Source organism: Parasteatoda tepidariorum, chromosome 5, assembly GCF_982258835.1.
Source record: "Parasteatoda tepidariorum strain Cologne lab strain chromosome 5, Ptep-v5.0, whole genome shotgun sequence".
NCBI classification, from domain to species: domain Eukaryota; kingdom Metazoa; phylum Arthropoda; class Arachnida; order Araneae; family Theridiidae; genus Parasteatoda; species Parasteatoda tepidariorum.
In genome coordinates, this window is record NC_141759.1 from 117446836 (window position 1) to 117461791 (window position 14956).

The 14956-nt window shown below is 30.1% G+C and overlaps 1 protein-coding gene across 11 annotated transcripts in view; it reads right to left on the reverse strand.

The window, feature by feature from the left end:
* The window catches only part of LOC147810074 (serine/threonine-protein kinase mig-15-like), a 41449-nt gene extending 38022 nt beyond the window's left edge, over nt 1-3427 (reverse strand). For 3 of the 11 annotated variants that reach the window (XM_087165081.1, XM_087165073.1, XM_087165078.1), the window contains exon 1: nt 2671-2898. The gene's annotated coding sequence lies outside the window, so the exon portion shown is untranslated. Of the gene's footprint in view, nt 1-1019 lie in introns of all 11 variants that reach the window. The other 8 variants (XM_087165083.1, XM_087165082.1, XM_087165080.1 and 5 more) reach the window with 7 other exon arrangements.
* Between the last annotated feature and the right edge of the window lie 11529 nt (nt 3428-14956).

The window sequence follows — 14956 nt, forward strand, 5'->3', positions numbered from 1 at the left end:
AAATTTAAAATCTCTGGAATTTAAAGTATAGCAGATATGCTTCTAGTCAGCTACAGGTTTATGCAGATTTTATTGCTATTACAAGAGTAATACTGTTTTACTGCAGTGTGTTACATAATTCAAGCAGGAAATAATTTTGATTGAAAACACAAGTTTTAACCCACTGACGGTTCTGCACGTAAAAAGTCGCATTTTAACCTGCAGTCTTCTCTGCATGGCAAAACCGGTTTTCCCATGTTAACTGATAGGGAAACTGTGTGTAGGGGAGAAACATTCTCCCAATTTTGCCCATTTCCTTAAGCGCCAGTGGGTTAAACCAAAAATTGTGATTTAAAAAAAAACAACCTAGAATTGCATGTGTGATAGCGCGTGTGAAATTTTAATAGTCTAAACCCAGAACTTTCCACAACACTGGCATTTTATTTTCAATATCCACATTTTATTAATCAAATGACATAAAACTCAAAGATTGGGTGACTTTTAAAACACTCTTTATTGCAAACAAATAGCATTTTTTCAGCTAGGAATACAAGTAATATTATGTAATTTTTTCAAAATTGTTAATACATGAATTAGAGTAACAAACCATGCCACAAAAATTTGACATCCTTAAAACAACTGACAGTAACAAAAATGACTACTAAAACTGTTCCCTAAGAGCTATCTGCTACTCTATTAAACAAGATTTGTCTTACTTATAGTTCTGAGGATAATATTATTTTTAATTTTCACAAATAAACTTGAAACTTATATATCAGTTTCAGAATAAATACTATAAATACTTAGTACATGAAACAATACTGCATTAAAATGATAAACAATGCCTAAAATTAATGTTAAATAAAATTTTACATTATTGCATTAAAAAAGAAATGTAAAAAGGTTAGCAATGTGTAATAAAGTAGAAATTATATTAAATCATTTAAGTTCGTGTATTTTGAAGAAAAAATAATTTTTTTAAATGCAATGCAAAGATAGAAAATTTTAAAAATAGAAAGGTAGTTTAAATAATAACTAACCATCAAATCAGTTAATCTGTTTTGTTTTTGACTACCAGTGATACCACCATCAATTTTTTTATATTTGTAATCTCAGCCACCAAAAAGATGTTCAATATTTTTGTCATTTGGAAAGAAAAAACATTTTAAATTAAGTGCATAAATAGGCACAGTTACCAACATGAAAATAACAATCCGAGGATTTTATAAAAATGTAAATTTCATACCAGTTCACAAGTCATTTATATAACATTCTAGAAAAAGGAAATTTTAGAGATTTTATAATCATTTATAAGAAACTGGTATTTCAAATTTGCTGCACTGCTTTTAGCTATCAGTTGTCTTTAAATAAATTTGAATACTACTTGTATTTATTATTTTAGAAATAATGACTGAAGACAAAAGAACTGTTGCTCTCATGTGGACCCCAGACGGAAAACAAACTAGAGTAGTTTTGAGGTACTTAGATATGCCAGATATTCTCCACAATATGAGGAGCCACATTCGCAAACCATATAAAAGTTTAACATTTTTAAAAACACAAAGTAGCCTTTCGAATTTTATTTCAATTGAAAATAAAGTAAAGTAAAAATAATTGATGGTTTTTGCAATAATTTTTTTTACAGGGGGTGGTCTGTGACTTCTTAAAAAATTTGAAAAAGGGTCCATTATACCAAAAAGGTTAAGAAACACTGGTCTAGAATGAACATTGCAAACTTAATATCTTAGCATAAAAGTTACAAAACAAAGAATTAAAGATAAAATTTCTATTAAAAATAGCAATCGGAATTCTGAGGAATAACAATGCTCAGAACATTTCAGATGAACAAAATTTAAGTATTACACAATAAACGCAAATTTATTAAGAAAATAAATAAACAAAAGATCAAGGTCCTTGAATATTAACCACTGTCTTAAGCTACTTAATGAATTATTTAAATTTTTATCTCTTATATTAATAATTTCTAACTTAGTAAATTTCTTGTTTACTTTGTTACAGAATAACAAATTACTTATTTATCACTTCAAAAGAAAGGAGAACATTTATAATAAATTTGAAACTAAAACTAGCTCAAAAATAAAAAGTGCAGAATCCACCTAAAAAAAAACAAAAATCTATAATTTTTTCGATCTGATGATATCCATATACAATTTTTGTACACATACCTTTTACTACAAACTCTTCCTTAAAAGTAATCAAACAGTAAGTATGACGTTTTATATTAAAACGGCTACTCGAAATAATAATATATTAAATTTAATAATAAATTGAAAACGCTTAAAACTAATTTCGTTGGACTTAATTGACGTGTTTACATAATTGCATAAACATGCAAATTAATTAAATTCATTGGGGCAATAATAATTCAACTTTAACAATTCATCCACAAGGAACATCTAGCAGAACAGACACAAGGGCTTTCACACCAGTTACGATTCATTCAAAAGGCACATTCAACAGAACAAATAACAGAACTTCCACACAAATTAACATTAACAGGGCGATTACAATTAAGTTAAATTGATTCATTCAGAAGGCACATTCAACAGATCAAGCAAAAGAAACAGTCAAATGATATGCAAATATGTAACTATGTCAACTCATGTAAAGAATTTAGAGCGAAAAACAATATTATTTATATAAAAATTACAATAAATGTCGCCAACATGCCTAAATACTGGAGTATGCGACCTTTCATTAGTCAACCAACAATACAAGTAGCCGTGAATTTAGAAAAGATTGTGCACCCTGAAATAGGTAGATACTATTTTTAAAAAAAATGCATTTCTATTTTAATTGAATTCTTTAATTTAAAAATCCAAACAGAAAGCAAATTTATATGGCAAAAATAAATTATTGGTTTAAAGTCAATTTCCAAAGATTGTGCGAAAATATTTTTACGCTTTTAGCTTACTTGTCTTCTACGACCGTTTTCGTTTTCTTTGGAATTCAAATTTTATAAGGAGTAAGATAAAAGCGCTCAGCAAACTGTTAAGCAAACACCTTAGAAATGGGCAGAAATAAGAATAAATAGCTTTAGTGTAGAGGTTGCTGGTCGAATCTTTTTACCCTGGATTTTATTCCAAAAATTCCTATTTCCTGGTATATATAAGGCTGCGTTCCAATATTCGCACCGGTGACACTGGTTACACGAAAGCAAACTAGTCACGTGACCTCAGTTCGCACCGTAATTTAGGAACGATCGGTGCGGTTAGGTCCAGTTCTGGTTGCCATTAGCAACCAGAAGCAGACGCTCTCCTCTTTCGGAATCTTTGAGAAAAATATATTAGTGATAACAAATTTATTTTTTGTTCTATTATATTTATTTCTTGACCATTCTATTTTTGCATTACTTGTTAAAGAATATATATTTCTAGACTTTTAAAGCTGTTTCATATAATAAAGTAAAATATCATGATTAGTTTCAGTTTATCTTATTTATTTTTTAAGTTTAGTTGATAGAAAGTAAAACTTCAGTTTCTTATTGCATATTTTTCCTATTTAAATGTTTATTTTAAAATACATCCATCATCTCAGTAAGTTTTATATTTAAATATTTAACAAAATTAAAGAGAAAAATAAAAATCTGCTAAGTACAATTTTTATTGTTTTTCTTTGAAATATTTTGGAAATCATATTTTTGAAAAATGAGTGAGTTATGATTTTTTAAATTAAAAATATATATATATATATATTTAGCTTGCTTTAAACTTCATTCTTCATGTAAATAGCGTAATTAATTGACTTTAAATATATAAAAAAACTTACTTTTATAATGAATTTTCTCAAGAGAGCAACTTTATCTTAATATAATAAGATCTTTTAAATGTAAATTTGATAGCATTTCAAATGCATGAGATGGCATCTTTGAAATGTCTCTCATTGTAAGCTTAAATGTCAATGACAAACAGTCAAAATAAGTTTAAAATTTGATTGCTAGAATTTAGAAAAATTAACACAGCTTCTATTATGATAGAGATGGTATATAGTGCAATGTTTATGAGCAAATTGACTTCAATTGTGTAATAAATATATTTTCATAGTGAAATTTTTCACGAAAGCTAATTTGTTTACATGAAGAAATTTTAAAGTGAAACTTCCTCAGTTCCTCTAACAGAAATTGAAAATAACCATGTGTTAGATAAGACTAAAAAGATCAAAATCCAGTTGTGAGATTTTTTTCTTAGCTGCAGTTTAAGCATTTATAAAAAAAAAAAAGAAAAAAAAAAAAAGAAGTTAGGTAATTTTTATTAGTGAACATATTGTAAGATATTTTTTATTCTAGCCACCTTTGGCGAGAAGTTATGTCACCTTTCAAAATTATCTTGTACAATATATAAACTTTAACGGTAATCAAGTCGAATGCAGAGCACATCAGTATTTAAATATTTTAATACTTCAAACCCACCTCCGATCCTAACAGCATAATTAGTTTTAAAAAATATATTAACCAAATTTTTTTCACCTTTTAACTGTTGCCCCAGTTGAAAGTACTTTGATCACAATTTTAACAAAATAGTTAACACAGAGGAAAAAATTAGATTATTGTATGGTAAAAGAAATCCCTCCTAATACTGGATAATAAAACCAAAATATATAGTATTTATATATTTCACTTCAATTTTCCCATTCACAAGATAACGATTTTCTGAAAATTCTGGTTTTCAAAATTACCCACACACAGTTAATAAAAAATACTTAACTGAAAAGCGGGTTTAAGTGAATAAATTAATTTTAGGCCATACTCCAAGGTATCATGAAAAAATTATTAAACTTTACCAAACTTAATTTCATATTATAAAACCATATTTTATTTATGGTGTTTATTTCTATAAAATTACAAGATGACTCTAAATAAATACTTAATGCATAACTAACTGTAAAGCTTAGTGCCAAATATTTTTATTAATTTACAAATAGCACATGGACAAACAAATTTGATTAATTACGAGGAGAGAAAAAAGGGCCATTCGGTTTAAAGTCTGAGCATCCACTGCCTGGTATGTGGATGTGCTGCAAGTTTTTATATAGTTAACATTTCTGTATGAAAAGCTACTTGTTGAATTCTTTCTTTCAAATTTTTTATTTTTTATTTTACCAGTTATTTGAAATTCTATTTTAGCATTAATAGTATTAGCAATAGAAAGAAAATAGTTGTCAAGCCACTTTTCTTGAATTCTACTGTGAAGCACTTATGCTGTTTAAAATTTACTTTGAAACACTAAACAGTGTTGCTAATATATAGAGAAATACCATGGTGCCACATGGGAGAAATATTTATAAATAGATAACATACTTACCTGAAATGAGTTTGTGTTAAAAAGAGAGAAAGATATTATTATAATTCTGCTACAAGTGGGTTGTATTCCATCACAACTATACAATTATAGTATTTAAGTAAAAAAAAATGTTTTAACACAACAATATCATTTTATTGTAAAATATACATGTAAAACTTAAATTATTTAAAAAAAATTAAGAAACAAATATGTTGCAACAAAACAAGAAATGAACTAAAGCGTTTTTATTTGTTTACATTCAAAAATAAGAAATTCACTAATATTGTAATCTGCAGATATTGTTGTAATAAAAAATTTTCTATCTTGGATAGAAATATTTAAATTTGTAGTAATATAATTACATATAGTGACAGCAACCTTTGCCATCAAGTTTAAAATCGTTTCAGATAAACTTAACTATTGTTTGTAATTAGTGTGAAATAATGGTGTATACAAAGATGTTTCAAATAAAGTTAAATCTCTCTGACATAACTATTAAGTTGTATTTGTCAAAAATGTTTTAAATCAAACTTTTAAAATAAGTTCAAATATTAACCCGAAAGTTTAAGATGACACAAGCTAGTCAATAATTCACTTATTTCAGTCATTTTTTAAAAAAATTTGCCAAAAGTTAGATTTAGTAGTATAATTCAAAAAAAAAAAAAAAGTATACAAAACAACAGTTATAAATAAGTGTTTCAGAAATTTTCAAGTTAGTGTTATAAAAAATAAATATTTATATTACATATAGATCAATAATCATGTAATAAATACCTTGAATTAAAAAATAATTATCATTAAGAAATAGAAATCTTGAAACAAAAAGTAATGAACTAATAAGAAATATAAATAGAAGTCGATTTTTCTAAAATTTTAAACAGAATCAAAGCTTAAATTAAAAATTTACCAATTACATATAAAAGCTTCATATTGTTCAAAATTATCATGTCATAATATTATACTAGAATGTTTATTATATTGTGATTTTCAGAATTTATTTTAGTTAACAATTATGAAAGAAATATAAATGTTAAAAACCTTTGGCATTAAAAGTCTAGTTCTAATAACACAGGCCAATGAACGACCTTTGTCGTTGGGCTCTATTTAAGATCCTTTTACAAAAACTGAACTTTTATATAATATCATCTGTTATTAATCTAAGACATTGATTTGCACGTGTGATGAAGGAGGTACAGATCAGGATAGATTTCCATATCATCACTACTATGTTGTGGTTATCAGAAATGATTTAATATTATAAAAAGAAATAAAATTATAAGCATAATACATTGAAGGCCTAGTTTAACAACTTAGGTCAGTCCCTTTAATGAAATTCATATGATGTATAATATAGTAAAAACTAAAAGCATAATTTGTTATTAAGCTAGGATAATATTCATCGTTCCAGGTCTGAAATGGAATATAGAAAGGATATAAGAAAAATTTATGACACAAAAGAAAAGTATTTAAGAATCAAATATTGATTGGATTTGTTTATCTTAAAAACAATATACACTGGACAAAAATGTTTATGAATGCATATGAAGCAATAAATATTTTACTGATTTTTAAGTTCTATCGCTATTACAAATTTAACAATGCTTTGGATAGTTGTTTGATTTACAAAACGATATGTTTATTGAAAATCACAAGTCAAAATTCTTTCGATGTGAATCTATCAAGTAAATCTAATCACCACACGTATCAAAATTCAGATGAATTCTTAGTCTTGAAAACAAAAACATACTAATATCAGAAATAAAACGTTTATGAATGATATCCATTGCTATAAACAGCATCAAGGCGATTCATCTACAGAATACATTTCCAATAATAATTATTATATTTCAACTTAATACAAGAAAATTTATTTTAAATGATAAAACAAGTTTTTATAACAAATTTATATTAAAATCCATTCAAAAATACAGCAAAATTATGACGATCTCAACAGCAGTATAATAAAGTTTGTAAACAAATAAGGGTAATGACGTCATGCGAACTGACCAAACCGACCAGAAACCTGGTGCACTTCGTGCGTAACTGGTGACACTGGTTTGAATATTGGAACGATCGGTGCAGTGCACTGGTGTAACTGGTTTTAATATTGGAACGGTCGGTGCGGCAAACCAGTGTAACCGGTTACACCGGTGCGAATATTGGAACGTGCCCTCGCAGTGGACTGATCGTTAAGACACGGTTCCCAGGCAGATCACTGAAGTCAAATGTTCGAATATAACACCAATTTTCCTAAACAACTCGTAGACAATTTTGACTGAAATAAAATTATCGCCGATTCCCAGAAATATATCAGTTGCTAAAAAATTACCTTTGATTATCTTCCTGGATCAAGTATTGAGAGAAATTTGCTTTCGTAGAGAACTCTTTGGTGCAACTATCCCACATTTGCGTAACATGGAGAGGAAAACCACGAAAACTTATTTCGGTTAGCCTGACGGCAAGGGGACTTTAACCCATGATCCGTCTACCACTGAGGATATTTCACATCAGCACTGTGGAAGGTGAGAGCCGGGTGCGGAATTCGTATCGACCAGCCATTGTATCCTACCAGGTTTACCTGATCGGGAGGCGAGGTCTCTATCCCCTGAGCCACCACGGCTCAATACTAACATTTTTATTTTATGATCGTCGTTGAACAGCTGACGTAATTCTGGGTTTCGATTACCAATGTTCAATTCTGTATCCTTGTAATTTTGATCACATTCCAGAAAACAAGGGAGCTCCTGGATCAGTGCCTCCAGAGTTTTTGATTTGTAATGGGAACATGGAGGACTTTGTGACCTGACAGATTTAACGGGCATCAGTCACTATTTACTACACGGGGAGTCATCGGCCGGCGATCTCTTCGACATGGGCCCAGTATCCCACGAACTAGGCTATCCTAGCCCTCTCTTGTAGTTTTTTTTATATCCGATTTTGGGTCCTCTCTTGTAGTTAAAATTGGCGATTCAAGGTCACAGTCACTTCCTTCGTCGCTATGGTAACAATGTGACTGCCAACAATGCCACTATTTTTATTCAAGCCGCAATTAATGAATATCTATAACTCATAACTGTATATTATTATAATTACGGGGGTGGGGGAAAGTGAGATATGCGGATACTGTGGTGAAGTGTACAATCACCGCATTATGTGGTTCGGGCAGAATATCGAAAATACGATATTTCATTTATGAAAACCAATGTTATCATTTGGGATGTGAGCAAAAACTCTTATCTGGATGAACTGCATAACTGTCACTACATTAAAAAAAATTAAATAATTAAAGTTCGTACAGACGAACCTCGCTATAGTGAACGTTCAAAGGACAGAAATTTCGGTTCACTATAACCGGGACTTCTCTATAACCATTCCGCAAACGATTTTAACTAATGGTTCCAAACTCCCCCCCCCTTTTATTACGCATTATTTAAATTATTGACACATAGAACGAAATACAAAAATGACTGAAAAATAATACGTCTTGCGTACAAAAAAAAATTTAGTTATCTTTAGTTGATGAGCAATTCTCAATATCGCGAATATTGAAACACTTCCCGACTCTCCGATAATTTTTCTAGAATTTATGTTATTCCGCTTTTTATTAAACCTGTATAACCAGCCATTCGAGCACTTAAAAGTAATCTCACCCAATCGCTTAGCAAATTCATCGGCTTTGACTTGAATCACTTGTGGCCAGACCAGGGGCCCCCATCAGGGGGGAAGGTGGGCGCACGATGCGCCCACTTAAAGCTTGGGGGGGGGGGAGGAATTTTTACTCTAAATAAAACGAATAGTTTTTTGGGGGGGGAATTTAGAATTTGCCCAATAATGCACCCAAAAGCTTGGGGGAGGGGGATGGGGGCCACTGGGCCAGACATTGGAAGAGGGCGGCTTCTTTGAATGCTGAACCCATTCAATAATGAAGCAAACAAGAAAAAATGCGTATTGCTACATTCCATGCTATAGATGGTTTTTAAAAATCGGTATATGTATTTGTTTTGAGGTAGACATTTCAAAATTATTGCAAAATGAAGAAAATAAGATGAAAAAAAGTGCATACTATCCAAATTCTCTTCTGTCTTTAGTTCACTATATCTACAAAAAATAACATTACAGGGTAACAAAAAATTATAGGGATCATTTTTGAATGTTTTTATTTCCAAAATTCATTACATAAATTCAGCGATGTTTCTCAATATGTCGACCTCCGGCATAATAGATTTGTCTACAACGCTTTGGCCATGATTTTAAAGCCCACAAAATGATTTCCTGGGGGATTTTCTTCACCTCTTCTCTAATAGCTCTTTGAAGGCCTCTCAATGTAGAAAATCTTTTCTTATTCAGTTTGTTTTTCAGATGTCCCCATAGGATATAGTCGCATTGTGAAGCATCAGGACTGTTTGGAATCCATTGTTCTGGTCTCAGGAATTTCACTTGCTGATCTGTTAGGAATTTCTGGGTGACCTTAGATGCATGCGATGGGGCAGAGTCCTGATGGAACACAGCATCACTATTAAAGTACAATCTGCGGTAATAATCCTTAAAAAAGGGCTTTAATATCTTCTGTATGGAATACTCAAAATTTATTTTGGGGCCCCAGGTTTCACAAACCGAGGTTTGGTCACACCATGGGCGGATATGCCCATCCAAACCATTACGCCTTTGACATGAGGCACCGTGGTTGATGGTGTCAAGTCTCGCCTGTTCTGTCCACGGCTAAGATATTGAACTTTAGATTTAGCATTGGTATCAGATAGATAGATCCAAGCTTCATCAGTTGTAATGAACTTTCGCCATCTGTCCTTACAGAGAAGCTTGTAGAGAGGCCATAAGCGTTGCCTCCTAATCTGCACCTATCTCTCACTTAAATGATGGCATTTAGGTTTTTTATGGCATTTTTCTTCAACCTTTGTTTTAGTTGATAGCTTACAACATGCTGACTCCCGTTAAGAGCTTTAGCCGTGCTTGCCTGTGTTGGAGGATCCGGTTTTGATGTCATCTTATCAAGCTTCTGCAAATCTGATTTCTTCAATTTGCTTGACCGTCCACTTCTTTTCGGTTTTGCATTATTTTGCATCGATCCAAGTATTGAATTCTTGATGCGACTGATATGGCTGAGTGAAATCGCAATACCTTTCTTTTTAAAATGGGTTTCTATAATCTTGTGGCTCCATCGAAGTTCTAAAAATGCTTGTACTTGACCAATTAGCTTTTTGTCAAATTTCTTCAAAAACATTTTTGTGATTTTATGAAATAGTATTGCAATTGAAAGTCAAATAGTAGAGCTTTAGATCAGTATGCTATATATGTAAAAAGGTTTTAAAACTTTAGTGGTAGATAACCACAAAAGTGATCCCTATAATTTTTTGTTACCCTGTATACGGGTGCAGCAAGGCAGGGGAGCGAACATTTCGTTCACTTTATCCGGGAATTCACTATAAACCGTGTTCACTATAGCGAGATTTGACTGTATTCTCAACTTGGTGGTTCATGATATTATTGAATTCACGAACGCTGATTTAGATAATAGCAATTCTTCATTTTTTCTTTTTAAATATAATCTCCATCTTGCTAGATTGCTTCTCATTATGTTTTTATTTAAATATTATTTTTTGAAAAAAATAAAAAAAATTTTTTTTTTTGAGAAATAAAACTTATATTTAAGAACTATCGCATTTTGTGAATTTGCATTTATAATTGTTGATAAAAATTTATTAATAATTTTAGCGTAGAAAAATAAACGAAACACTAATTCGTATCTCTGAAGCAATAAATGTTTTTATTTAAATATTATTTTTTGAAAAAAATAAAATAATTTTTTTTTTTTGAGAAATAAAACTTATACTTAAGAACTATCGCATTTTGTGAATTTGCACTTATAATTGTTGATAAAAATTTATTAATAATTTTAGCGTAGAAAAATAAACGAAACACTAATTCGTATCTCTGAAGCAATAAATGTTTTTATTTAAATATTATTTTTTGAAAAAAATAAAATAATTTTTTTTTTTTGAGAAATAAAACTTATACTTAAGAACTATCGCATTTTGTGAATTTGCACTTATAATTGTTGATAAAAATTTATTAATAATTTTAGCGTAGAAAAATAAACGAAACACTAATTCGTATCTCTGAAGCAATAAATGTTTTTATTTAAATATTATTTTTTGAAAAAAATAAAATAATTTTTTTTTTTGAGAAATAAAACTTATACTTAAGAACTATCGCATTTTGTGAATTTACATTTATAATTGTTGATAAAAAATTTATTAATAATTTTAGCGTAGAAAAATAAACGAAACACTAATTCGTATCTCTGAAGCAATAAATTTGTGAATCAATCATGGACACAATGAATGAACAAATTTATGAAACAGAGAATAAATAAAGTCGTCAATCAATAATTATCAGCGATTCAATAAATTAGCAAATATTTGACTTAATGAATTGATAAATAAGAGAATGCATGTATCAACAATCGATTCATCAGAGACTTAATCATCGAATGCGTGATTTAACAGGTGAGTGAATTATTGAATCGATAAATATGTAAACGAAAATGAAAGAGAATCAACACATTACTGAATCAATAAATGCGACTAATACTGAATCAATTACTGAATGCGACTAAGAGTTCAATCGACTAGAAGTTCAAAGAATCTCTGATTACTGATTCGCTTCTCATTGATTCATTTTTTCTTTAATACTCTAATTCAGTAATTCGCTGTTTCATTTTCCTACTAATAATTTAATTCATCTTTTCTTGCTTTCATCCCCTGACTGATAATCAGATGCATTCAATTTTTTTTTATTTCACTTGATCAATTTTTTAATATGGTAATTTATTTTTGATACATCGATTAACTGTTTTTTTTTTCTTTTCAATTTAATGATTCATTATCCACTGACTCGTTCATTTATTAATTTGCTCATTCATGGATTTGAAGATTCTTGAATTTCATTCTTAGCCTTATTCTATACTTATTTGGACATTTTATTATACTTATTTCATTTTTTACTGTTATGTGTGCACTAAATGCAAAAATACGGATAACTATTACAATCTAATAAGTAACTACGAGTATATAAATAAATTTCAGATGTTTATGATTAAGATAAATAATCAAATTTAAAGAAAAAAAGGAAACTCTGGTTAGTAAGCTTGTTTAACTGAAATTCTGTAGTTTCATATTACATTCAGAAAATATTTCTGACTCTTACTAAAATAAGTAAACCGTCTCTAAGCTTGATTTCTCTTCGTTTCTAATAAGTACAGAAGTAAATCAACGAAAGAAAAAAAAACAACTAATTCAAGCCAATCCAACACTAAAATTCCACAATATAATTGTATTTTCCACCATACATGAGAGTCGTTCAAATGAAACCTGGCCAATGCGTCTAACTTTGCATTAGACGAAATGGGGCGCCACGTAACTGCGTGTATGGCTGCACCATCTATTGGTAGAGAGGCTGACGTATGGGCAACGTTTGAGGTTGCATAGCGACAGTGTGGTTGCACGTCGAAGAGAAGGTGGTCATGCAAGTTATCGTCCACTACGGAACATGCAGGCGAGTAAGCAGGAGCAACGAGTTTCGGTGGGAAACGCTGGAACATCCACCGTACTGTCCAGACCTTTCACCGTGTGTCTTTCATGTTTTTGGACCTCTAAAACAAGCTATTCAAGGATATCTTTTCAAAATGGACGACGAGGTGTGTGACTGGATCCAGGCCTGGATCCGACAGCAGCCTACTAGCTTCTTCTAAGATGTAATAGACCAGCTAGTGTCGCAATGGGATGAATGTGTGCTAACAGTTTTGGCGACTATTTTTGAGTATGTGTACTATGTTTAAGTACATTTGTGAGTTAATAAAATCGTTCCCGTTACTTTACACTAATGACCGGGTTTCATTTGAATGTCCCTTATATACATAACATAACCAAGAACATAAACCAACATTGAAAGGAAAATGATTTAAAAAAATATTCAGTAAAACGTCATCACATTAAAAAAAATAATTTTAATACATTTTTACAACTCTTTTTACAAGAACTTTTACTTTATCCTCATCGTGATGCCGCAAATTGCCTCATCTTCAAATACTCTTCATATCAGTGGCGTACGCAGAATTTTTTCAAGGGGGGTGTTCATAATTTTCTGAAACTACTAAAAGAAATTCGAGTCTGTAATAAAGCACTATTATTTCCCTAATTTAGACAGCTAGACAATTTTGACTTTTTGTTCAGACAACATTGTTTGGTTAAATTTTGATTTGATTTTTTAAGTTTAAGAACATAATGTAATATCTTCTGAAAAAAGTCCAATGTCATATGGGTGGGAAGTAACACTTTGAGGGCCACTGTCACATTCATCAGATTTTGTTATGCTAGAAACGTTTTCTTCAGCGAAAGTATCACATTTCTGTACAACAGAAAAACTTACATTGATACTAGATGCTGTCACCTCACTAATTTCAGGTCGTGATTTTTTCTCAAAATAATTAAAAATTGTTAAATTCTTACGTTTTGACATCCTAAAGATCCAAGAACAGTAAATATATATATTGGCACAGAAATAAATGCTATGCTCAGGGCCGGCGCGTACGCGGAGACCTAGGCCATTCAAATTTTTGGAGCCCTTCGATTAAGTTGTTTTTCTCGTATATTTTTCATTTATTCAAATATAAAAGTATTTATATATCTTTTAATTTCAGAAAGCATGTTTAAAATTAAAATAAATAATAATAAATTGAATTTTACTTTATTTTGTTAAATTAGAACTAAATTTTAATCATAACATTTTGAAAAAATTTTAATATATATTTAAAATTGATTTTTTTAAAAAAAAAATCATTGTTTTTCTTAATTTTTTTAAATTTATTTTTAAAAAAATCCATTTTAAGGGGGCCCCTAATCATTTGATATTACATCATCCACTGTACTCCGTTCCCCCTTTTATATAATTTTTCACCGCATCTCCAAAATTCTCGAATTGTCTCAAAGACGACAGAACGTCTAGGATTCCAGAATCATCGCGTAAAGATCTCGCGAATGACAGCCAGTCTCGAAAACTATACTGGCAGGACAGAAAGGAACCAGTCCGTAACAGTATCACGTGAATTTGGTTTCAAAAGTACAACCCAATTATAGTAAATGTTTTTTCAGTATTCTGAGAAATACAGTGAGAAAAAAAGTAGGCATGAGGCAGATAAAAATATATTGTCCTAAAAATAATAGCTCGCATAATTTCTACTGAAATTTTTATTTTTGCCATTTTGTCTGAGCTCAAGGGGGGTGTTTAAACCCCTAAACCCCTTCCTTGCGTACGCCACTGCTTCATATTATTTTATGTATAACACACAGAAAGAATTGTCCTTTGTTATCATCTATGAAAAATATATATTCTTATCTGAAAAATAATATACTAGCTTCTTTAATACTTTATAAAGGTTTGTAGGAATTAAATTTCTTCCCTTCTAAATCCTCCTTCGCAGAGCTACTTTCTTTTACTGCATTCCATTTGTATAAATACATTTATTGAAGAATTGAATGAATAATAAATAAATAAATTTATAATCGAACATTTACCTGAATCCTGACAGACAGGAAGCAGCCATCTTCTTCATGAAATTCATTTCTACAAATATTATAGATAATGCATTATAATAACTATAA